The sequence below is a fragment of the Kogia breviceps genome, chromosome 8, assembly GCF_026419965.1.
Source record: "Kogia breviceps isolate mKogBre1 chromosome 8, mKogBre1 haplotype 1, whole genome shotgun sequence".
In the NCBI taxonomy this organism is placed as follows: Eukaryota; Metazoa; Chordata; class Mammalia; order Artiodactyla; family Physeteridae; genus Kogia; species Kogia breviceps.
Window position 1 is genome coordinate 59,111,577 of NC_081317.1, and position 23,149 is coordinate 59,134,725.

Below are 23,149 nucleotides of genomic sequence, written 5' to 3' on the forward strand. Positions count from 1 at the left end.
GTGCTCTGGGAAGGGTATGGAGGGCTAGCTGGCTGCAGTGACATGGAATGCACTTGCCAGGGCTGACTGTGGCTTTCAGTCACATCACTGCTTATTTCTTAGGCAATTTTTATTTCCTTCAGTTTCCACACTTCCAAATTTTACAGTAATCCATTGAGAGGACCTTCCTATTTTTTTTCTAGTTAGTAATGTGTAACAGGGTAAACGTTAAAAAAAAAAGAAATGAGAAAACCTTCATGAGGAAACCTAACGTCAGGAAGACCAACCAAAAGGCTGAAATAATTTTGGTTGAGGTTTCCTAGATGGTTTGCATTCATATTGCTTTCTGGTTAACAACCATTATCTCGTTAATTAATAAGAAGGATTAGCAGTGCTACCCAAAAGGCTGCACAGAAGGAAGTCTGGCCTATGGAGGCGTTGAGTGGCCACACTGTGTCCTGTCTGAAGGGTGGTGTGGGGTAGGGGGCTGGGCTTTCTCTGAGGCAGGAAAGAGTTTTGAAGAAAGAGATGGGTCACAACACACTAAGATGTTTCAAGATCTCAAGAGAGAGTAACTGTTGTCATGAATTTAACAGATTCGAGTTTCAACTCAGCCTGACTGATTTTTGGACTGTGCTTTGCACTCTTATTAAACATGTTTTGGAGTGCTAAAGAGGCCTGGAACCTCGTGGCTCTCATGAGAGAGGAGTTTTCTTTTTAGCCTTGTGGAATCCTTAAAATTGTGGATGGCAACTTCTGTTGTTTTATTGGTAACTGATATGATGATCAAAGTGCATTTCGACATTGTGAAAAACGTGACTTGTTTACAGGGGAAGTTGTAATCATTATTATTGTTTTTGAAATAAAATCCTTCCTGGTTGTCACATCTCATTAGGGAGGAAGCAAATGCTAAGAATTGTTTTCCTCCCTCAGTTACAGACTTTTAGAATCCTTTTGGGTAACAATTTTTTTTTTTTGAAGTGAAAAGCTTAAGTAGATAATTGTTTGCAAGTTGACAGCATATTTTAACCTTTTAATAAATTTCACTTCATTTGCAGATATTTCCCATTATGGGGAAAAGGAAACTTTCATAATCTGTTAAAACGAGGCTGCTCTCCAGGATGATTTGGTGTGCTTACATTGTGAAATGCTCAGAAAGCATGACATTTGTATGCATGTTTGATTTAGGGGAACACTGTTAAGTTTTCCCATCTAGCGTCCTGTCCTTGACTGAACTTATGAACTCTAGTGCACACTTGTTTGCATTCTGGCTCTCGCACGATTCACCAGATAAAGAAGGGCTCTTACTGGCATGTCTTGCTCCTAGGCTTAATGAGACCTCTGTGGGAACATATATTGTAAGATGAGATAGGTAGCAATTTTCTCACTGATAACAAGAAAACACAGCCTAAGGGGCCAGAAGTTTGCCCTCTCTGCCATGATGTTCCTGCCCTGATAGCTTTGCTGGACAATTCAAGAGTTAAACTCTGAGGCCCCAGTTGCCAGCTGGGAAAGCTTGGCATCTGTGTTCTGATACGGCAAACTAAGCTCTTGAATTGCTCTTAATATGATCTCACTTTTCAAAAGGAAAGGAGAGAGAGAGAGAGAAGGAGAGAGGGAGAGAGAGGTATATCATTTGTTATATCAATTATGATTTTCAAATATTTAAAAAGTATATAATGATCCACTTTTTGGAGGCAGCAAAGGTTGGTAAAATGTCCTGCTGACAGCATTGGGTGTCACTCTCTGCATTATACCCTCTCACCGTATACACTGCACTACACATTTTGTAATGAAAAATATTCATCTAGATTACACGTTTGGATTTGCAAATTTAGTGCGCTATGCCTCTTGTGTGGGAAAATAACTCCATATGCAGAAGGACCAAAATGATGTTCATTATTCAGGAATCATGGTAATTTGGGGGAAAAGTGCAATGATAGGAGATGATGCTTAGGTCTCCCAAGGGGTGCTTCCTGACAGATACAGGGTGTGTGCCTGCAGACTCAGCTGGGCAGGAGCCATTGAGGAGGCCTGTTGCCCCTACTTTAATTCTTTAAAGTTTCTGTAGTGGTACCTAAGAGGTATATCCACACATAGCTGTACTATAGATTTGGTAGGATTTTTTATTTACTTACTTGTTTTTCCCCAAATTTGGAATTTACGAGGAAACTGCCAAAAGGAAATTAAAGTTTTAATCCTCCATTAACTTTTAAAAAACATTCATTATTTTATTTATTTTTGGCTGTGTTGGGTCTTCATTGCTGCATGTGGGCTTTCTCTAGTTGGGGCGAGCGAGGGCTACTCTTCATTGTGGCGTGTGGGCTTCTCATTATGGCGGCTTCTCTTGTTGTGGACCATGGGCTCTAGGCGTGTGGGCTTGCTTCAGTAGTTGTGGCTCACGGGCTCTAGAGCACAGGCTCAGTAGTTGTGGCGCACGGGCTTAGTTGCTCCGCGGCATGTGGGATCTTCCCGGACCGGGGCACGAACCTGTGTCCCCTGCATTGGCAGGCGGATTCTTAACCACTGTGCCACCAGGGAAGCCCCCTCCATTAACTTTTTACTCTTAAGTTTGTCATTATAATTTGGAATAACAATCCAACATATCTAATGAGTAACGTCTGTCTCATACACTTTCATTCTGCTTGACTGAACTGAAAAACTAGACCAGTGGGCTTAAAAAAACTGTTTTATGACACTTTTACTCCTGCCATCCCTGCCAACCAGTTGGAATTTCAGCACCTGAAGAGGGTGGAACCTAGTGGGAGGCCGAGCCAGAATTCTCTGGAATTCATAAAAGTTGAGATAAATAGGTCTTCACATCTGTCATCCCAGTGGCTTACATGATAACTGACTTTATAATCAAAAGAATCATTATTGCTTTGTTGGAAGGTTAAGGTTTCAGAGAGTGGAAGTAGCCGAAGAGGCACTCATTAAAATAGGGAATTATTAAATATCTGAAAAAGATGGGCAAAGGCAAGGGTGATCCCTGGCTCTGAAACTAGTTTTAGGTGGAAGTGTCTCTTCAGTTTGTGAAAAGGTAGCATTTCCTAGTTTGAAGTTGAGGAACGTTGAACTTGTGACACTTGAGGAGTTTGTCCATGTATGTACTGTGACAGAGCAAATGATCAGCCAACGTTATGTTCAAAGCAGTTTTACAACCTTTTTTCCCTCCATCCTTGTGGCAGAGGAATAATTTTAGAAATCTCAAGGACTAGTGGTTATGTGATGGCAAACAGGAGTTATTACAGCAGCAGGCCTCAGCGCCAAGCATAGCAAGAGGGGAGCTTCCTCTTCAAGCTCACTTTTCTGTGGCACTGTGGTATGTCGTCTCGTCTTAAAATACATTCTTGGGTCCTTGAACTCTAATTACGTGATGTGGTTAATTTCACTGAATTCCATTGTTGGGATTTGGCATAGAGAATAAATCACCAAACTGCAGAGAACTTGCAAACTTTAAGTGCATGTTGTGGAGGAGGGAGTCTGCGGGATTAGTTTCTATTAGACTGGATGGTATAGGATGTGAGGCTAATGGGACTTGAATGCTTGGGCTTTTGGGTTGTTATATTATTCAGAAAATTGGAAGAAATGGCCACCAATTAACCAATGAGGTGGAAAGACCTTGAGGCTGAATTGAAGGCCACACATACAAGAAAAAAATATCCTCCAAATTGCATCAAGCAATGTTCTAAGAGGGGAATGCAAACTATTCTTGTGCATAAATATATTGTTTATAATAAAACACTTAGATACACATATTCTCTCTGTTTATGATGATCGTTTAAACAGGACAGCACTGATGAATCACAGACAAATTAAAGAACTCTGAATAAGAACTATATAATTGAAAATATGGGGTGATGGATGAAGTAATTTTACTAGCTGAGAGTTGCCTGGAGGTTGTTTATTTTCAGAATCCCATTTTAAGGCAGTTCAGAGCATGTAGTAAGTTATGGATGAAGCACAAATCAGTTGAAAATGGGATTTGTTTAAACAAGCGCAAAAAAAGAAAATAAGAATTGCTTTTGAGAAAAAATTCTTGAAATATATTGCAGTTTTAAAATTCTGGCTAGCGTCAACTCCAGGTCTCAAAATAGAAAATTTAATAAATAGTATTGAGTTGAATTGTAAAATACATGTATCTCCCACAAAACTACACAAAAGCATTTAACAAGCATCAGTTCATAATTGTGACACTAATACATATTCTGATGCAGCATGAAGCTGAAGATGTTTTTTAAAACTTCATTTTTCAAAAGTCACATTGAAAAATATACATGGAGAAATGTATTGCTGTTAACAGGGAATGGTAGAGCTTAGGACAAAAATCTGTTCGTAAGCACAGATGTTAAGATAGTTATTTGAAATAGGGTGTATTTTGTAATTCGTGTGAGTAGGGGATTACATTTGTGCCCATGTTAATAACCCGAGTATGTCAATATGAAGTCTGTACCCCTCTATTAGTGAATTCTGAAGTGTGAAAAATGTTCCTGCTTAGGACAACTTGTATTTTATTATTCTGACATCTGCAGTTTCTGGATGGATTACCTTAAATTTGCTATGCTATGTTAAAAGCCTTGTTTTATGAGGTTGGTCTCAGCTTCTGGCCTTAGTGTCAGGAACCCTGCTACGTGATGCAACTTGCCTTGTTAGGTTTAATTGACCAAAGCTGATGTGTTAAAACAATTCATTTGTGTTGTAACTTATGCCCTGGCTAACTTGCTACCTGAATCCTTTGACCTTGACTTGTCTGGGTCATGAAATGGCTGCAAGCTGTTTGACCTTTCTATTGTGTAGTAATGTCACTGTTTCCTCTTATTCTTTTATGGTAATAGCTGACAAAAAGCCCCAGCCCTGACTTTACACCCCAGTGGATTCCAGGCGTCCCTCGCAGTAGTGATGTCTTCTGTTTGACATGGTCTAGCCTAGAAGTGACTTTCTTTTGTTTGCCGACAGTGATGGGGGCAAATGTGCAGTCCTCCTTGCTCCAGGAGGTGGGGGGTAGTATTCTGGCATTTAGAGGGATTTGGATTTCTTCTGCTTAGATTTTCAGTTTCCGTGTTTTATGATTATTCATATCACCATTTCCTTTTCCCCTCTCTTCTGAGGTTGGCTTTTCAGCTTTTTATATTTATGGTTTCCTTAATAATTACTTTTCAACATTTTCGGCTGTTACAATAAAAATATTTTATTGTCACTATATAGGGTGAAACTGGTAAATTTAGTTATGCTTTGGATTAGCAATGCGTTAAGTCCTAAAATGACTGACTTTTAAACTTCACCTCTTAAACTTGTCTGGTATTGGAAAAAGCTGTATCCTTAAACATGTAGGATTAAAACAAAATTTTTAAGAAATGAGAGTCATGTTGTAACTTTACATAGTCCATCTTATAGTTTTAGGGGAAACCTATTCTTGTGACTTAGATAGCTAAATTTCAAAACATAGTGAACCATTGGTAAATTTGAAGCTTTTACGTCTTTGGGGACATTTGCCAGCATGTGAAATTCAATGTTTATTTTAACAAATATAAAAATTGTTTTTTCCCTTCTTTATGAAACCCTCCTATGCAAAAATAGAGAATTTTACCTCTGTTCTCTTCCGAAGCAGTGAAATAATTTTATTTTTAAAATATTGGAAATGCCTTCTAAAATGTTAAAACACAGATATTTTTATCCTACCAAATTTTTCTTTGCCAAATATGACATTGTATTTCATGATTTTTCCTATATTTGCCAGATTAAATATTTAAAATCCAAGCTGTTACATTTTATTTTTAAATTATTAGAGGAAAAAAGGAAGTTTAAGTTAGAATGTGCATTTCCTTACTTGTATGTCCCATACTGTTTATCCATGTGTGTGGATATACTGACAGATGAGAGACAATGTGATCCAGGCACACTAGAACCTTGGAAAAAAGTGTGCAATTTTTCTATTCTCATTTAAAAAATATCTGAAATGGCAGGTGAGAGAGTTTCTCTTTTTCTTTCTTTTTTTTTGGTTGTTGCTGTTTTAAACTATTTTTTCCCCAGGAATGTTCACAAGATCAAGGAATTTAAATGCTTTTCAGCATTAATTGTGTTGATAATCCAGCATCCTGAGGATCCAAGGAAGAAAGGTAAATGAAACGTCTGATTTTAGTCAATAGCCTCAGTTTCTCTCTCCTGTCCGTAAAATCCAGTCTAGACTTGAAAACACCTCTCATGCCTTTCTGCTCATTCATTGGTGTTTTCAGTAGTGGAGTCCACAAAGAATCGAGTTTGGATGTGGTTAGTGGGCGAGTGGGTCATATGCAGTGGGACTGTGATACAAGAACAGCGGCCAGCCCCCAAGGATTTAAAAAATGTCTGTGATTTCTTCCAGAAGTCTGCCTCAGTTCCTCCACTGAAATGATGTAAAACAAATCGCAGCTGCTGAGTTAAAGAGCCTAAGTTCCTGGATCATGTGTAATTGGTGTGTGTGTGTGTGTGTGTGTGTGTGTGTGTGTGTTGCAGAGTTGGAAAGAAGTGAAGGTAGAGAACAAAAGAGAGAAGTAGGGCCTAGATCTTTCAGGAATTACTTAAGAAGGATGGTTCATTCATAGATTGAGGAGTAAATAACATACCGTTTAAAATATTCTGTCAGCTTTGGATTTTGGATTCCTTCACAGCTGAGCACATCTCCCTTCTTCCTGCCTTTTAGTTTTCGTAGAACATAGAAAAATAATTGCGTGAATCTGACATGTCTTCGTAGTCTTGGTTCTTCTCTTTATCAACTTTGTGACCTTGGCTACGTCACTTAAGCTCCACGTTCTTTAGTTTTCTGTTTTGTAAAATGAGGATTAGAATGCCCACTTCACAGGGCTGTTTTAGGATTACATGAAATAATTCATGTAAGTCAAAGCAATGATGTTATTAATAAGAGTGATTATTGCTCTTTATAAAGGAACATGGCATCATGTAGGTATCCGGAGAAGATGCCCAATAGTGAAGAGAATGAGTGATTAATTAGGTGTTGCAGCAAGAGGTCATCAATTAGTTTATGTGTATCTCAGGTGCTAAGACACTCCAAAGAGAAAATGAAAGTCCTGATCACAGTGATGTGTATAGATATTTCCTAGTAGGAACATGTTCCTAGTTGTGTATGGTTTTTATAGCAACTTAAAGTAGAATTACTGTACAGTTTTAGCAATCCTCTATGTCAGACTTATCAGAGGGTTAATTTCTTGATCAATCTAGGAGTCACTGAAAGGAAGGAGTAAAATAATTTTATTAGTTGGCTCTTTGAGTAAATAACTTTGTGTCAAATGAAGGGTGTAGTAGGAAGTACTTGTAATTCATTGTACTCCAGTGAAAACATAGGAATTTTAGTTATAAAAAAATGAAATTGCCAACATTTGGGAGAGCTACACTTATGTTTTAGATTTGGTTGGACAGAAGTGGTGATGATGTGGACTGGATTGTTCTAGAGGAGCAAGCCGCTGGTTTTTAGACTCAAGTCTGAAAGTGTCTTATTTAAAAACGATCCCTAGTTGGGTCAAAACTCAAAATGTCTCATTAGTTACATGAATTGTTTTCACTTTATTGCCACTGGACTCTTCCTCTTTAAGTCAGTCTTTCCCACTCGTCCTTTTTTTATGGTGTTAAGAAAATTAACTAAATAATCTTTAGAGGAAAAAAGTTAATATTTCTTACTTAAAGTGATGTCACTTTTTCTAAGAACAACTGAAAGCCAAATGGGAAGTGGTTAAAACATCTTCTTCTTCTTCCCAAATTAGATTTGGGATTAGCGCTTGAGTTTTGTGGCTCTGCTTGGTTGGATCCGGTGGTCCTGGAGCCTCTTTTGTGGGCAGGATTTTCCTTGGGGAACCAGTCATGGTGCTTCTTGCCCATGGGCAGTGGGTTGCTCCTCTCACTTACTTTGTACAGCAGATTTGCAAAGTGGACAGTTTAGCCCATACCCACAGTCTCTACTAGGGAAATATCTTAAATCACATGTCACACTGATACAGTGCAAAAAATTTTCATAGTCTTCTATGAAGCATTTAAATTATAATTATACTTAGGGTTTCTGGCCAGAAGTTAATAGGAAAAGTTATCTCACTGTCTGTTAAAGGGTAACTAGGGTGTGCAGAAAGTAGAATCAGAACCTTGATTAGCTTGCTTTGATTCTGGCACATAATTTTTAATAATCTGTGTCATGTCTTTTCTTTTTGAGAACATACCTGGTGTTTAGTTGCTGTTCTGTTCAAAATCAAGAAGCAAGTATTTTATTTAGTACATAAAAAAGTACATCCAAAATTTTTTGACATGTGTAAACTGGATTGCTGTTGATGGCAGAAGGATTTAGTATTTTGTCCTTCTAATACATTTGAAAAGCTTTGTTTGCACTTAGGATTTAAAGTTGATATTGACCTGAAATGGTCAATATGCATTGACCATGTATGCAAATCGATGCGTACATGATTCTTAAATACTGGTTGCCTTTCTTAGCCTCCTGGTGAAGCTAACATATTTCTTTAAATTTCCTGATGGTAAAGCATTAATATTTTTGGTTAAGACTTATAGTTATCATGTAACAGTATCTGTTCTATTTACAGTCTCCAAATAAGGGAAAAGCTGCTTATAGTAATATGAGGATCACTGGTCTTACAATAATTAAATAGACTTGTTATACTACATTAATCCCTTTTGGAACATTTGGAATGACTTCTTAGTACTGACAACACAGTATTAGGGCCTACAATTAATCTGCTTTTTGTATCCAACATTTGTATAATATAAAACATGTGTATAGAGAAACATATTTCAGGTTTAAGATGAGTTCATAGGAGGACAAAATGAAATTATATTGGACTGTTAAGGAAAATGAATATGATTCTAAGTACTGATAAAATATGGAATTCATTTCGAGTTAGCATAGGTAGACAAAACGTTTTTCATAAGTTTTTATTTTTTTGGTGAAGACCTTTTTTTGGGCTCTCAGAATAACTTTTTGGGATTTCCCTGGCGGTCCAGTGGTTAAGACTTCGCCTTCCATCGCAGCGGTTGTGGGTTTGATTCCTGGTCGGGGATCCCACATGCCTCATGGCCAAAAAACCAAAATATAAAACAGAAGCAATATTGTTATAAATGCAATAAAGACTTTTAAAATGGTCCACATAAAAAAAAAATCTCAAAAAAAAAAAGAATCACTTTCCACCTGAGGTCCAAGATTTGCACATAACACACCAGATATATGCAGTATGAAATGGAAGCATTTGTTCAATCTAATATCCAGGAGGTGTGTTAACACCTTGTGAGCTGGTGTTTCTTGCTTGGTCCCTGCATTGATACAGCTATTTATTAATCCTGGAGAAAATGAAGCAGACCCAATTTCAAAGTCTGGTCCAATCTTGTTCTGTGTTTCATGGAAATGGTTTAAGTTAAGGACAGACTGGGCAGTCACTATTCAAACAGAATTATTACAGATTTGTTAAAGAGAGTTCTGAGATAGGATTGTGTTTACATCTTCTGCTGTGGCAGCCCCATGAGGCATAATTTCCTCCTTTATGTGGGTTCTTTTATTTTTGTTGAGTTTTTCACACCCGGGGATGTGAATTCAACCTTGGGTGTTCCAGTTACAGGGAAAAAATTTTGTGAAGGATGTAGTATTAGTTCAATTCTGGGGCAGATTGCATGCATATGTACAGAGTACCATGGAAGTGCTGAGATTATTGAGTGGTTTGCAGCCATTTTAGAACATGTGCCTGGGACCAGCTAACACATTGTCAGGGAAAACATGATGTAGCAACAATATTAGATCATGCAAATGAGACTACTGAATAGTAATAGTTATGGGCAATATTTTGGAAAACACTGATTAGTGACAGTTTTATTACAGCAAATGTATGTATCAAGTCCCCAGATTTCATTGTAATGCACTGAAAACAGATGTCAAAGTGTCCCAAACAGAATTTCATGGTTAATCTACATATTGCATGGAAAGTACAAACAAACCATTTAGAATTCTGTTATTTAATCCTTTTAGAAGGAATGAAAATATACAATTTAGATTTACTCCATTCTTTCTTTTAATTTCAGTTTTTGTTTCCTAGGGGCTGATGATAAATTATTTTTTTTTCTTTGCTATTTTCTTAAGATGCATATGGGAGAAGACATATCTGCATATGGACATGGTTTTACTTAACATACTTTGAACTGTAAGTTTCTGAACATAAGATCTTTGCATTAAAAAAAAAAAAAAGGCTCTAAATTATTTAGTGACCTGGTAATGGAATTACCTTCTTCTATTCCTTTGTTTACTGATGTAGAGTTTCACTGTATGCCACATAGTGACTAAAGCAGCATGCTGAAGCAGAAGGGAGGAAAATTGGTAGCCCTCCCTCCTGCAGGTACCTGGGAGACTTGGGGCCTCTCGGTGACTCAGTTTCTTTATGTGTCAAGTGACAGAGCTGGCCAGAAGACTTCCTCTATCCCTCTTAGCTCCAGCATCTTAGGAATTTGGCTTCTGGTTACCCCGGCAGGGGGAAGATCCCCTTCACATTAAGCAATATTTAGTGAAGTTTAGCATACTCTTGTTAAATCTGGGATTTTAATACGTTTTATTTATTAAAAAGAAATAGAAAATGTGTAACTTGACTCTTGAGTAACACTTTCATGTTGCTCAAAGTCCAATAGTCAAATCATTTGGTTCAATCTAGATAAAAAGCTTGCTTTTTAAAGAAAGAGGTCTTTAATTCATAGATTTTTAGAGCTGGAAGAATCCCTAGAGACCTTCTCACTTTACAGCTGTGGGTACTGAGTCTTAGAGAGGCCCAAAGCCACTTTGGTTGTTTGCATTAGTTTTACTGCTACATGAGCATAAATAAGCATAAATAATTAAAAGTGTTATTTTGTGAACATAGCAGCAAGTTTTTTTAGGTACAAAGAAAAATTGTGATTAAAAGATGTGTTGTCATTTGTAATTTATTGAAATCAATTGATTCAAGAGTTCAGTTTTTTTCTTTTATAGCTTTTCATAGGGTATATTCTATTGAAGTCACCCTATAGCTATGGTCTTCATGAGAATGACTATCTTTATCTTTTTCAGTGGGTGAGAAAAACTGTTTAAGTTATGGTCACCTAATATGGATTTGATCATAGTTGGAAAACAGAAAGGATCCATTAAAAATGTACTGCCAGATTTCCAGTAACCATTAAAGGTCATGTTTGAGACTGGTTGTAAGAAAAACTTTTTTTTGAAAGTCAGGTATTGGAAGAAAAAATGGGAGCTGGTTATGAGGAGCTGATTTAAGTTCTGCTTCCTGGATGTCTACAATTTTCAGATTAGCTTGATAATTACGATGTCTCCATTTTCCTTTGTGTGGTGTATATCTCTCGTCTCAGTTTAAAATGCTTTTTTTTTTCCCAGTTTAAAACAAACGTTCATATGCTTTCTTTTATTTGAGATGTTTCTAAGAATTTTTTCTTAGTTTAATTTTAGAAACCAAAACATGTTAAATTCACAAGGGGCATTCAATTTTAAAAGGAAACTTTCAGTGAATCCTTTTGCTAAGGTAAGAATTCTTTTATAACATGAAAGATTTATCTGTAAATTATATGTGTCCTGTAATGTACTTATGTATATCAAGGCACCCCTGAATATAGCAGAGATTAATAACTTTTAAAGCAGAGATATTAGCAGTATTAGAAAAAGTTTAATATCAGCTACTTTTAGCAGCTAACTTCTGGTTTGAGAGTTTATGAGGAAAGCTTGAAAGCATGTTTTAAAGGCACAATTGTAGATGGAAAAATAGATGAGTAAAAGTCGGGTATTATGTAAGTGCATGACAGCAAAATCAGTAGAAATGTTGTGGGAGCACATTATAAAATAGATAATAAGTATTTATGGAATGAATGAATATAAATTACTTAAACTGAATATAGAACATTAGGGGCAAATCAGACAACTGTTACTGTGGTAATTTAAAAGTTCCTCAAACTGGGAAGAACTGATGTTTCCTGAGACTTGTTTTGTTTTCTTTTATATCCCACCTGGTGACTGGTCACTGTATAAGAAGTGTCTGTATCTTATATGTGCTTTAAGTTTCAGGAATGAGTAAAATAAAACCATATGAAGTGTAGTATCTGTATCAGCAGTAGAACATATTCTAGAATCAAGCTGTGGCTTTAAATGTTTGTTTTACTGTTATTCACTATGTGGTTAGGTAAATTGGTTATATTTTCTAAGATTCAGTTTTTTGAGCTGTGCAGTGGGTTGTGAGGGTGAAATGAGAAAATGCTTGCGAGGTGCTTAACACCATGCCTGTCATATTGCAGATACTCAGTAAGATGTTTGCAATTATTGCTATGACTTGATCTCCCTTTTGTGGGGCAGAGCATTAAATCAGGGACAATACTCTGCCAAAAGTAGGAAGAAACGTGATAGCAAAAATTAAAATATTTTAGTTTCTGTGTAATGTCTCAAAATTGATCCATAAAGAAATGAACGATATAGAAACACAACGAATCATAATGCTCATTTCAGTATCTGTAGGTGACTGAAGGAAATAGCCTTTCCTAGGAGCATAAAGACATGCTGGATTCCTGTTTAAATTTCTGCTTAGAATCCAGTATACATTATCCATTTTTCATAAGGCTTTTCATTTGGGTTATAAGGAAATCTCAGACATAAACATAATCAGAAAGAAAAAAGAACATATCTGTAACTGTTGCCTAGCAGGGAATACCTGAGGCACTGGTGTTTTATGCAGGAAATCAAGACTTTAAAATCCCAAACCTTTTCATGGGCTCGAATGGTGATATAAATTTTTTCTCCTTTGTGTCTCTGATAGCGCTGAATTATAGTCCTGCAAAAAGCTGAGGAGAGATCTTAGTATTTTGTGTAAGATTATTTTCTGCAGAATAATTTTTGACTGCTTTGTCTTATTCATTAAAAATACACTACATAATTTAAAAAAATCATTTCACTGACGTATATTTTAAGTGCCTAAAAAATTTTGGTGTTGGCAACTTTTCCTCAATAGTTATTCGGTAATAATCTTTATCCTGTTATTATTCATTTGACCAGTCATTATTAGGTTTTCCTGAAGAGTGTGTGTGTGTGTGTGTGTGTGTGTGTGTGTGTGTATACGTAGATATGGCACATTAATTCTTTTTATTTGGTGTGTTATGAATATGATTCTGCATATATCATATAGTTGGGAAAGTGGACACGTATGGATTTATTAAAATGTGTCTTTCAAGGAAAATATAAAACACTTGATATACCGGTGAAAAACAGTTGAGAAATGCATTTATTGAGTGGGAGCTCTGTACTAAGCATTTCAATATTTTAAAGGGTTAGGAAAAAATAGTGGAAATATAGATGACCTTTCCCAAATAATTTATCAGTAGAAAAGAGAGGATAATGGTAACCTGTAGTGAGAGAAACAGAAATGACCAAGATAGTGGAAAAAGTATACAACTAACTAATGGTCTCACCAACTACTATATATAGTTGGATTTGCCTAGCTCTCTGGGTGGAGACCCTGTGGGACTGCACTGGAAAGGTCACAGAGAGGAGGTGAATCTCAAGCAGGGTTTTCTCAGGGGTTATATAACAAAAACAAAACAAAATGAGGTAGATAACCAAGGATCTGCATCTTATATAAATGAATTCTATTTGGCAATGACATATACTATATGAGAATTATATATTTTATTATTTTGGTAGGCTAACAGATTTGGTGTTTTTAATAATTTATTAGTAAGGGAAAAAGCTAATAGTAAGTTGTAATCCAGATGCTAAAATACTCAATACTAAATGGCTTTGATTAATTAATCTCTTTTTTAGGGTAGATAGTAATATTCTAATAATTCTAATTAAACAACATTATTCTTACATATAGCTTAGCTTCAGATTTCAGTGTAATCCTGTATACATTGTTTTAAAATGTTTTATTTAATATCTTTTAAATTTATCTAATTTGTTTTAGATATTTTAGAATTGAGAAGATAATTCTATAGGCAGTTAAAAAATCTGGAAAGCAGAATATGCTGCAAAAATATTTTGTTTAAAATATACTCTAGGGCTTCCCTGGTGGCGCAGTGGTTGAGAGTCCGCCTGCCGATGCAGGGGACACGGGTTCGTGCCCCGGTCCGGGAAGATCCCACATGCCGCGGAGCGGCTGGGCCCGTGAGCCATGGCCGCTGAGCCTGCACGTCCGGAGGAGCCTGTGCTCCACAACGGGAGAGGCCACAGCAGTGAGACGCCCGTGTACCGCAAAAAAAAAAAAAAAAAAAAAAAAAAAAAAAAAAAAAAAAATACTCTAAAGTTAGCTGAATTCAGTTTCGTGTCCAGTTTATATCACTATTATTATTATTATTTCAAAAATCAAGTGTGGCTCTCCAACTCACTAGAAACAAAGAATTGTTTCAGTGTGATGAGGTGAGGTATATTTTATAGTCAGGCTGAAATATATGATCTGATGCAAATTTATACTTTTTTTACTAAGAGCAATGGATCGATACAGTGACACACCCAACAATAAAATAACACCCAGCTTCATATATTGAATTTTCCTAATATAGTTTGCTTTAATGATACCTATTCTAGAATATAATGTTCCTTCATAGAAAATTAGAGAAAAAATATAAATGAAAACTTTGATAATCCTTTGGCTGTAGCTATAACATGGGTAACTTCTTTAAACTAGCTTTCAAGCCTTAAAGTTTACCAGGCTTAACCCCTGAAGAAAGAATTGAATCCAGTGTGTGAAATGCTGAGTTCCTCTATGCTTCCTCACCTCCTCAGACAAATAAATGTGAATATAAGTTCTTAGAGGGCAGTGATCTTACGCAGGCTTCTCACTGTTGTGGCCTCTCCCATTGTGGAGCACAGGCTCCTCCGGACGTGCAGGCTCAGCGGCCATGGCTCACGGGCCCAGCCGCTCCGCGGCATGTGAGATCTTCCCAGACCTGGGCACAAACCCGCGTCCCCTGCATCTGCAGGTGGACTCTCAACCACTGCGCCACCAGGGAAGCCCTCAATTTGCCATTTTATGATGGCATTTTAAAGCCATCCTCCTATCTACATACAAGTTGCTTAGTCATTCAGCAAATATTCATTGAGTATCCACTGTGTATCAGGTACTGTGCCGGGTATGGGGATTTCAATACAGAGAAGATGAGCATTGTACTAACTTTTCAATAGGTAAAGACAATTTAAGAGGAATCATCCGATGTTTGTTATTATTTTTCTTAACTGAAAAGTTGCTATTAGCTGCTTAATCAACACTTGTGGAAAGAGTAATGTTAGTGATTATCATCTGAAGGAAATGACTTAGAAAAACTTGTGACAATTTCTGAGAAAACATTGAGACCATGAGAATAGATGATTTTGATGAACAAGCATGATTTTTTCATCTGTATGACAAAAAATAGTTTTGTCGGGTACATATGGTAATAACAAGCATGTTCTATGACATCTTACAGCGTGTAGCTTTTCTTGCAGGAAATTGAAAACATGTCAGGATGCCTGCCTTTCTGAACTCTGGCCTCGCTCCTAACTCTGGCCTAGCCCTAGCCATTGCACTGGGCTCTGAGCGGCATTAGCACCACTCAGAGGTGAGAATCAGGAACAGTAGTGAAGCCTGGAGGAAGAGTGAGTACGTGTTAGGCTTCGCGATGATGATGGCAATTAATAGAGGAAACTGAAGAATAGAAGTGTGGCATTGGAGGTACACTCAGTGATTTCTCCGGCTCCTCAGATGTCAGCAGATCTGTTGCAGATTTTGCAGCTAACATGGCAGCCCGAGAGGTGACTGTGATTTTGGAGGAAGTGACTTGGAAGCACAGGGAGTTGGAATTTGCTGGAAGGAGCCATGAAAACAGTGTCATAAGTTTGGAATTGGCAGTACTGAGCCTAAAACTCTGTTTTTATCATTTTTAGCTGTACGACTCTCAGCAAGTGTTTTAAAGTTCCCGAGGCTCCATTTCTTCTGTGTAAAATAGGGATAGTAATCTCAAAAGCTTTTAGTAGGGCTAAATGAGTTAATGACTTGGAAAAGGTCTTGCCTAGCGACTTCAGCCTCCACAGATAGTTTGAGTAAAGGAAGGTAGGGTTTTCTAGGCTGTGGTGATTTTCCACTATGCTTTTTGGTATATAGTTGTTCAGCTAACACTTAGTGAGCACTTACTATGTATCAGGCATTGTTTTGAGAGATTTATCTGTGTGACTTGTTTCTCCCTCCTTAACCATGTGAGGTACTTTACTGTTCTTTCACAAATGAGAACTCTGTGGCCTAGTTTAGTCACTCAGAGCAAATTTAAACCCGTGTAGTTTGTCTCTGGAGCTCTTTCTTAACCCTACTTCTAGACGGTGGAGTTACTCTATTCACATTAAGGCAGAAGGAATAAAAGAAAATGTTATAGAGTGAGGAATAATCTCTGCATGTTAGAAAGATAAGCTCATTTTAACTTATTCACACATTTTTAAAAGGATTGAAATGATCATTTGTTTTATCTTTGACTTGTAAGTTGTTTCTTTCAATTCTGAATAATTAATTCTGATATAGAAAGTAAAAGTTATAGTGATTTCCAAGCTAGTCTTTTCTTCTAAGCTAAGCAGTCTTTCTCATTTGTTGTTTCCTCTTATTCTAGTGTGCTTTTGTATGAGACCCTGAAATTGGATGTGTTTATTGTGTAGACCACAAAGGATACATAGGGAAGATAAAACAGCCTTAAAGAGAGGATTAAGCAAGTCAAGAGCCATACATGGTAATCCAATTCTTCAAGAATAGGCATCATGGCCTTTATGATTGGTTTATGATAAAAACCCACCCTACTTTACTATGCTAAACTAATGGTTTTCTTTACAAGTCTCAGAATATTTTTTCTTCTATCATTATTATTTGTTAGAAGAGCTGGGACATTTTTCTCAGGTTCATTGACGTTTGCTTACATCTGAGTAAATTTACTCTGGGTTCCTTCTGTGATGAGAGTTTTCTGAAGAAAATAGGTAAGTGAATGAAGGACAGGTATTTTGATTTCCATTATAGTTTCTTTGTAGAATTTTTCTAAACAGAGACAAAACTATTTTTGAATTTTTGGTGCCAGCTTTGTGGATTATTTAGATCAGAGGTTATGAGATTTGTAAATCATCCTAGAGTTTGCAGAGGAAACACTCCTCCATCCCCTATTCCTATATGTTTCATTGACCTTTTGGTTCAATGGATTCATTTCCTTTTTAGATAAGACAGTGAGACTTGGAGAAGGATAATGTGATGGAAGGATCCAGAAATGACTTTGCTTTCTCTTCAGAAAAGACAGGGATCCCTCTTATTATTGCTGCTTTATTATTATGGTAGTAATAATTGGTACTGATAGTAGCAGTAACAAAAATAAATACAATGTGTTGAGAATGTCCTGTGTATCACATGAATTATTTAATGTAATCATCATAGTTACCCAAAGAAGTAGGTATTTTATCATCATTTAATAAATGAAGAAGTTGAGGTTAAATATGTTGAATAACTCTCCAATCAGACAGCAAGTAAGTGACAGAGAGCGGCGTTTTGAACCCGTGACTGTCCCCTTCACATCTCATATTCCCAACTTCACTACTACTACTTCTCCATTTAAAAAGCCTGTTCTTTAATCATCTCCGGGTAGAACAATTTCTTTTATTAAAGGGTCTTTCTTCATTTTCAAGGGCTGTCAGTTGCATTTTATAATCATGTATACCTGTCAGTTAAAGAGCTGTCACCAAACCTGAGTGTGGTCCTTCCTACCTAGAGTAAGAAATAATTACATATATTTTTTCTGTCCACTGTAAATATTTCTTCTTTCTAGCTGCCTAGATGTGCATTGGTTTGTTCCTCAGACACTGCTGTTCTGTCCCTCAGTGAGCAGCAAGTGACAGAAATTTCTCTGGTGTTCTTAGACATTGTCTCAAAACATTTAAACATGTTGGCTTTTTATATTTGCCCCCAAACATGAATGTAGATACTTTTCTCTTCCTATTCCTTTGATTTCTTTTCAGAGATACTTTATAAAAAGACCAGTGAAGGCCCAGGCTGAATCAGCTTGAGTTCGTGCAGCCCTGAACACCATCGGGACTGCTCTTGCCCTGAATGAGGAGTCCATTGTCCTCCAAGACATTATGTTAAAGCCCTTAACTGTGAACTTTCAGTCAAGATGCTAGACTTGCCAGTTAGTTACACAGAAACTATTCTGTCTGGGCTGGAATGTGGCAGTTAAGACAGGGGAACTTTGATCTTCAAGATAAAGTGGGTACAGACACTAGTGCACTGTTGCCGTTTCACCACAGTTTTAATTTGTATAGTTTTTTCTCACTTTAATCTAAATTCCTTAAACTTGTGTCCAGTGAATGGTGGGATGACACAATCAATGAGTATATTGTTAGAAAACCTTTAAGAAAAGCCAATGCAGTTCATTCCCTAAGACCAGGCCCTGCCAACCCCCCAGCCTCCCCACCCCAGTCAAGAGTTACAGTGATATTTAGTTATGTCAGTTTTCTTTTAGGATGTGTGCCAAACTTTAATCTCCGGATTTGATATTTATGGGGTTATTTATTTATTTTTTTAACCCTGTCAAAGTTGTTGTAGCTGGCTCTACGATGGCAGTAACCATAACAAAGTCACAACATTTAATATTTATTAAGCTCTTACCATATGCCAGGCACTGTGTTAAAAGGCTTTGCATAGTGTTTCTCATTTAATCCTCACCAGTACTTGACATGGAAGCCATCACTCTTATCATCATCATCATCCTGTTAGAAGTAAAAATACCCAGACAGAAAGAGATTCAGCCATGACCCGAGTTTGTACAACAGTGGGTAAGAGAAAGAGCAGGGATTTGAATCTGGGTATTTGGGCACTGGAGCCCTGCACACCTGGATCCCCGGCTTCTCATTCGTCCTGTGGTTTGGGGCAAGTAAGCCCACCTTCAGGAACCTGTTTCCTGATCTGTAATAAAAGCAAATCCTCTTGCATTCCTGATCAGCATATTAAAGAGATCAAATAAGAAAAGCTTATGGAAAAAACCCAAAACAAATCTCTGTATACTTTTAAGAAATATACAAATAGATGAGATGAGCTTAATGGTATCAACACATATTAAAGATTATGTATATATATTGCCACTTCTATAAATAATCTCTGAAAATTAATCACTTCACTTATAAATTGGACCTCTGCAATGTGGGCCACCACATATAATATAATGTTATTGTGATTTTCACACTTATGTTGTTGCTGATGGTACAAACTATATTATACTTTAGAGGAAAAGTCGTTGAAAACAATGCTGTATTTTATTCCCGAATATCATGCTTAAATAATGCTTATTGAATATTTATTGCCCTCTTGATGCCCTTTGCTGCCACTTTGCTGGGGGAGGGGGAGGCTGATAATTACAAAAAGAAAAGAAATGGATGTAATAGTTCTGTCTGTAGCCAATAAAATGAGGTAAATAGTTGGATAATCATTACAGAAATGTTATAAGTGTAAGTAGATGGATTCAGCATTTAAAAATTACTCTCCAAAAAAGGCAACCTAAACCCAACTTATACAGTAGCAGAAGTTTTGATACTGAATCAAATTGCTTCAATTCTTCTTTTCCCCTGAGTAGATACAGCTACAAAATAGAGTATTTTTTTAGAGTGAACACCTACCACAAAATGTTTCTTCTAAAATTTACGTTTGGCTTTTTTAAATATAATGGTTTTATAAAAAGTACAGATATTTGACCGATACAGTACATATTTTGAATTCCTTTGGGTATTTCTGAACATATAATTTAGTAGTTTTTATGTTCACTTAATTTGTTTCCCTAAAAAAGACAAGTATGGGATATTCACCTGCGCGTGTGTGTGTGTGTGTGTGTGTGTGCGCGCACGCGTGTGCATGCATCTGAACGTGTGAAAATGCAGCTTAGGGATTACAGCAATTTAGTCAAGGTCATAAGTAACCTGACATGACCTTGAGCATGCTGTTTATAATTGCTGTGGTTAGTTTTTCTTCTCACTGTTTTTACCTATAATGTCAAAACACAATTATATGGAGTTGGTATGTTCACTAATAGCAGTTTATCTCTGCATGGTTTATAGACAGAGTCAAAAGCCAACAACTATAATTACATCCATGTTTCTAACGTAGCAGCAAACTAGAGAAGTGTGGTTGAAGTATGCTGTGGGTATCGTGCAGCCAGTAGGAATTATAGGGTAAAATCATTGCTTTGCATTCTTTTGGTTTTACAATAATTGTTACTTAAGTTTTGTTTTCTAGATTTTACCACTGTCTGTTGTGTTTATATGACCACATAAAGGGTGGTTGAGTTACGTGTCTCTCCACTCTATTTTTCTTCTGCTTGCCTTCCTCTATAAACGTACTGGTTCTCCTTTCACTTTCTTCTGACTCAGCAGACAGTACATTACAGTTAATAGTTTTCTGAAGCAGCCTGATATTCATGCTCTATGGAACCCATAAGACTTCTACTATTTGCATTATATGTTTAATTGGATAATTGTGGGAACCATGGTGAACTGTTAACAACTGTCAAGCCTTTGATTAATCTTTTGAATGTTCATTGGCATGGTTCAAGTTAGCAACTGCAATGCAGATTTTTGTTTTTGTTTTTTTGTTGTTTTGTTTTTGTTGCTGTTCTCATGTTTATTTGACAGGATTTATCTAGAAAAATATATGTAATTTCCCATTTTGGCTCACCTTACATATTGCAGCAAAGAAGAAGCAATGCAATTTATGGATCACTAATTTATTTTGCAGGTGAGGTATTGCAGTCTAGTAAATCTCCAGAAAAATTGCTATAAGAAAACCTTTTTAATATTTTTAATGGCCTCAATGGTGTAAAATACAAAAGAGAATTTTTGCTTTCAAAATAGTACTGATTTGAGTCCATAGTTTGGAAGAGGTGATTGAAAGGGGGGAACCACCATAAATTTGAAGAATATTTGGTATTGAACCATAGAACTAGAGATTAATTTTATAGAAAATCATTCTTTTAACTGTGTGTATTCACTTATGGGTCAAGTGAACACACTTATGGGTGTGTTCAGCTGTGGGTCTTCTATGATATGAAATGAACATCAGAATAATAGCAGAAAATTCTATTCAAACATAAATAAACTCTCAGGCACCCTTATATTTTTTTGTCTGTTTCACTTTAAGTGCATGTCAGTATGCTTGTGGAACAATAAAATATTTGCTTTTCCTTTAGTAGTCTGTAGGTATTTAAGATATTTGGCCTAACAGTGCACAGTTTTGGGGCTTTGTGTGCATGTATTTTGGTACTGGATAGAGAAAACAGGTGCATAGAGGAAAAGTTAGAATGAATAAATGAATATTTACCAAAAAATCATAAAGAGTTTACATGAATACCATGAACACTTACAGGGGCTTGATACTGTATTTGACTATTCTTTTTTTCCTACATAAGTGCTGCAACTTACTTTTATTACAGTGTTTACCGAGAAATATCAGACTTCTTTCTTTTTTCTTTTTTTTTTTTTTTTTTTTTTTTTTGCGGTACGCGGGCCTCTCCCTGTTGTGGCCTCTCCCGTTGCGGAGCACAGGCTCCGGACGCGCAGGCTCAGCGGCCATGGCTCACGGGCCCAGCCGCTCCGCGGCATGTGGGATCTTCCCGGACTGGGGCACGAACCCGTGTCCCCTGCATCGGCGGGCGGATTCTCAGCCGCTGCGCCACCAGGGAAGCCCCAGACTTCTTTCTATATCACAAATTTCAGAGTAGGACTTTGGGTAGCACTATATCCAGGCTTTTAAATATCATCTTTCATTTATACAGTGATAACTTAAATCGTTTCTCATTGTAAAAGCGGAAATAAAGAAAGCTAAAATTCCTCCTGGTCTATTTCTGTTCATCCTTTGAGGAAACCACTGTTGTCAGTTGGGTCTGTAACCCTTCCGGGCCTTCTCCATATCTCGAGTTACTTTGTTTTTGTTTTGCTATTTACTGAGGAGAGTGTTCCATCGGTCACAAGAGATGAACCCTCCAAGGAACCACAGACCCCACCTATGTGCCCACCCTGAGCTGTCTTCTGGGTCCTACCTTTACTAACACTGGCTGATGGAGGAATGGAATTCTTGATGAACTGGCTGCTTTAGGAGGAGACTAGCCAATGAGATGCCTCATTTTTTTTAAGGCATGTTATAAATTGTAAATTGAATACTGAACGTAGGAGCATTGATCTTGCGGGAAATACTTGCATCTAATTTTAAAATCGATAAAATGGGGGTACAAGGGTAGGGAAGATTGAATTGTTAAAATTGGTGGGGGTAGTTCTTACTGAGGAGGCAATATCTGAGTAAAGATTTGATGGAGTGGGTAGATACCAGCATTCTCTTTAAACACTTGAGTCTGTGAGTGTGTGTGGGGGTTTATGTGTTTAATGCACGTGTGCACACACACAGTCAACTGTTTCTTACATCAAGCCTGTGAGGCAAGCTCTGTTATTATCTTCTTTGTACCTGTAAGGAAACCAAGGAACAGAAAGGTTAAATCAGCTGTCCAAGGTCACAGAACAAGTAAGTGGTGGAATCAGGATTTGGACATTGGCAATTTTGTTAATCTATTATTTTAGATCAGATCTTAAGCTGGCTTAGTGAAGCTAATCCAGGATAGGAATAACCTCTTTAGCAGACTTTGTACTAAACTAGATATACAGGACTCAAGATTAATTTCTCTTCCTCAGAAATAGGATACTGGATTTCTACCTGTCATTTCCAAAGTGTGTTGTTTTGAAGTACCATCTTGGATCAAGTTAATAGGGTTGGAATGGGCACTTCAGCTGATCGCAAAGCAATTCTGCTACTTATGTTAAAAGTGTATTTTGATGCTTTAGTCAAATGCACGAAAGATGTGGGGGAAGGAAGATTGTTTTAGATGAAGAATATGCAAAAGGAATTTAACTCCATTCTCACCTCTTGAGTTTGCATTATTTTTATAAGCCCATTGTTTGCAGTTGGGAGCTTTATGGTAATTGTACCTTCCATGAGGCTCAAGATGGCCTCCTCAGCCAGCTCCTAATAGGATAATGAACTGGAGAGGAAGAGTGAGAAAGGAGTGTATAGAAGAAGCAACTTCAGATTAGAAGCCACACATGGTATGGCCCATAAATATTCATCCAGGAAAATGTCTAAGGTTCATTGAGCTG

The 23,149-nt window shown here is 37.0% G+C and overlaps 1 protein-coding gene across 13 annotated transcripts in view; it reads left to right on the plus strand.

Moving 5' to 3' along the window:
• Window positions 1-23,149, plus strand: part of NFIB (nuclear factor I B) — a 232,978-nt gene that overhangs the window by 11,429 nt on the left and 198,400 nt on the right. The window lies entirely within an intron of this gene.